We start from the raw sequence: 4083 nt of genomic DNA on the forward strand, positions 1-4083 counted from the left end.
AACACAACGAACAAAAAGCTTCGTAGTGCAAAATACATGCAGCCAAACAAAGACAAGATCCCACAACTGACTGTGGGAAAAAGGGCTGCCTAAGTATGATTCCCAATCAGAGACAACGATAGACAGCTGCCTCTGATTGGAAACCATACTAGGCCAATCAAAGGAAAAACCAACATAGAATTACAACACATAGAATGCCCACCCCATGTCACACCCTGACCTAACCAAACAGAGAAAAACCGGCTCTCTCAGGTCAGGGCGTGACAACTTTATACACAAGTGTGCGTGAGCACGCGCGCATGTGTTTCCACTCCATCTTGTTAGCTGCTCCATACCCTTATTACAATGCTTAACACCATCACACAGAGGGTTGAGTCCATGACATTGGAGAGGGAATATACACCAGGCTGATGTACAAGTGGAACTATCTGAAAAGTATCACCAATCCATTAAGGCTGTAGTTGAGAGAGCCCTTCAGTTGTGTGTCAAGGTAACACTGTCCCCCAGAGAGGTCACTGCACTCTCTCAGTGGAATTTAATGGTTCCTGTCTCGCTGTCCTACCCCGACCCTGAACTCTGCCGTTGGCGGAGGAGTGGTGCGGACATCAATTCAATTACAGAGCCCTTTCACTCCCAGCGCTCTGCCTGCCACACTGCTCATATACCTGCCTTACCGGGTGAGTGTTTGATCTTGTGTGCATGCGTATGTGTCTGTGAGTGTGCGTGCGTGCTTACATGCGTACATGGGTGTATGCATGCCAACATGCATGTGTCTGTGCGTTCCCTTCCCGTTTCTTTTCTAAGCTGAACTCAGGGACAAGTTACAGGGGAATGCCACCGCTTTGTGAGAAGCACTGTGGGAAAAAGAGCCGTGGTCATGTTGAGAAGATGGCAGAGACGTGTCCAGACTCACAGCTCAGTACACTCACAACACAGAATAAAATAGATAATATTGTAATAATAATGGCCATAGACACAGGGACAGAGTGTCAGAGGCTGGAGCACTTTCTCAAGTGGCTATAATATAGTTGTTTGTCTGAGACTTGAAAGAAAAATGCTATACAAACTGCAGTGGTCCTATTTGGCTCGGTAAAGCATGGGTCTTGCAACGCCAAGTGTCATGGGTTCGATTCCCGCTAGGTCCACCCATACGCAGTGGTGTAACGTAACTAAGTAAAAATATTTTCATATATTTTGAAGTACTAAGTAGCAATGACTGGAACGAATTGCAAAAATCACTGAAGCTGGAGACTCATATCTCCCTCACTAACTTTAAGCAACAGCTGTCAGATGCAGCTCATAGATCACTGCACCTGTACATAGCCCATCTGTAAATAGCCCATCCAACTACTTCATCCCCATACTGTTCTTTTTTTTTGTTGCTCCTTTGCACCCCAGTACCTCTACTTGCACATTCATCTTCTGCACATCTATCACTCTAGTGTTTAAATTGCTAAATTGTTATTATTTCGCCACTATGGCCTATTTATTGCCTTATCTTACCTCATTTGCACATACTGTACATATACTTTTTTTCTATTGTGTTATTGGCTGTATGTTTGTTTATTCCATGTGTAACTCTGTGTTGTTGTTTGTGTTGCACTGCTTTGCTTTATCTTGGCCAGGTCGCAGTTGTAAATGAGAACTTGTACTCAACTAGCCTACCTGGTTAAATAAAGGTTAAATAAATAAAATAAAAAAATATAGGGTACTTTACTATTTATATTTTTGACAACTTTACCGTTAACTTCACTACATTCCAAAAGAAAATATGTACTTTTTACTCTAAACATTTCCCCTGACACCCCCCCAAAAAATGTATGCAGGACAGGAAAGTGGTCCAAATCACACACTTATCAAGAGAAAGTGCGTTCATCCCTACTGCCGCTGATCTAGCAGACTCACTAAACACAAATGCTTCGTTTGTAAATTATGTCTGAATGTTGGAGTGTGTCCCTGGCTATCCAAAAACAAATGGTGCCGTCTGGTTTGCAGGAATATTTTATGATTTATAGCATGTACAGTGCATTCGAAAAGTATTCAGACCCCTTGACTTTTTCCACATTTTGTTACGTTACAGCCTTATTCTGAAATGGATTAAATCGTTTTTTTCCCTCATCAATCTACACACAATACCCCATAATGACAAAGCAAAACAGGTTTTTATACAGTTTTGTTAAAATATAAAAAATAAAAACCTGAAATATGACAAGTATTCAGACCCTTTACTCAGTACTTTGTTGAAACACCTTTGGCAGCGATTGAGTCTTCTTGTGTATGACACTAAAAGCTTGGGAGTTTCTCCCATTCTTCTCTGCAGATGCTTTCAAGCTCTGTCAAGTTGCATGGGGAGCGTCGCTGCACAGCTATTTTCAGGTCTCTCCAGAGATGTTTGATTGGGTTCAAGTCCGAAACCACTCCTGCGTTGTCTTGGCTGTGTGCTTAGGGTTGTTGTCCTGTTGGAAGGTTAACCTTCGCCCCAGTCTGAGGTCCTGGGCGCTCTTGAGCAGATTTTCATCAAGGACCTCTCTGTAATTTGCTCCGTTCATCTTTCCCTTGATCCTGACTATTCTCCCAGTCCCTGAAAAACATCCCCACAGCATGATGCTGCCACCACCATACTTCACCGTAGGGATGGTGCCAGTCTTCCTCCAGACGTGATGCTTGGCATTCAGGACAAAGTGTTCAATCTTGTTTTCAAAAAGACCAGAGAACCTTGTTTCTCATGGTCTGAGAGTCCTTTAGGTGCCTTTTGGCAAAGTCCAAGTGGGGTGTCATGTGCCTTTTACTGAGGAGTGGCTTCCGTCTGGCCACCCTACCATAAAAGCCTGATTGGTGGAGTGCTGCAGAGATGGTTGTCCTTCTGGAAGGTTCTCCCATCTCGACAGAGAAACTCTGGATCTCTGTCAGAGTGACCATCGGGTTGTTGGTCATCTCCCTGACCAAGGCCAGCTCTAGGAAGAGTTTTGGTGGTTCCAAACTTTTTCCATTTAAGGGTGATGGAGGCCACTGTCTTCTTGGGGACCTTCAATGCTGCAGAAATGTTTTGGTACCCTTCCCAAAATCTGTGTCTCGACACAATCCTGTCTCAGAGCTCTACGGATAATTCCTTTGACCTAATGGCTTGGTTTTTGCTCTGACATGCGCTGTCAACTGTGGGACCTTATATAGACAGGTGTGTGCCTTTCCAAATCATGTCCAATCAATTCAATTTTCCACAGGTGGACTCCAATGTCACGGAGGCTCTCCGCACTGCTAAAGCTAACTCTCTCTCCTCTGCTCTCATCCTTCTAGACCTATCTGCTGCCTTTGATACTGTGAACCATCAGATCCTCCTCTCCACCCTCTCCGAGTTGGGCATCTCCGGCGCGGCTCACTCTTGGATTGCATCCTACCTGACAGGTCGCTCCTACCAGGTGGTGTGGCGAGAATCCGTCTCCGCACCACGTGCTCTCACCACTGGTGTCCCCCAGGGCTCAGTTCTAGGCCCTCTCCTATTCTCGCTATACACCAAGTCACTTGGCTCTGTCATATCCTCACATGGTCTCTTCTATCATTGCTACGCAGACGACACACAATTAATCTTCTCCTTTCCCCCTTCTGATAACCAGGTGGCGAATCGCATCTCTGCATGTCTGGCAGACATATCAGTGTGGATGACGGATCACCACCTCAAGCTGAACCTCGGCAAGACGGAGCTGCTCTTCCTCCCGGGGAAGGACTGCCCATTCCATGATCTCGCCATCACGGTTGACAACTCCATTGTGTCCTCCTCCCAGAGTGCTAAGAGCCTTGGCGTGACCATGGACAACACCCTGTCGTTCTCCGCTAACATCAAGGCGGTGACCCGATCCTGTAGGTTCATGTTCTACAACATTGGCAGAGTACGACCCTGCCTCACACAGGAAGCGGCGCAGGTCCTAATCCAGGCACTTGTCATCTCCCGTCTGGATTACTGCAATTTGCTGTTGGCGGGGCTCCCTGCCTGTGCCATTAAACCCCTAAAACTCATCCAGAACGCCGCAGCCCGTCTGGTGTTCAACCTTCCCAAGTTCTCTCACGTCACCCCACTCCTCCGCACAC

Source organism: Salmo salar, chromosome 09 (assembly GCF_965601325.2).
Source record: "Salmo salar chromosome 09, fSalSal1, whole genome shotgun sequence".
Classification (NCBI taxonomy): domain Eukaryota; kingdom Metazoa; phylum Chordata; class Actinopteri; order Salmoniformes; family Salmonidae; genus Salmo; species Salmo salar.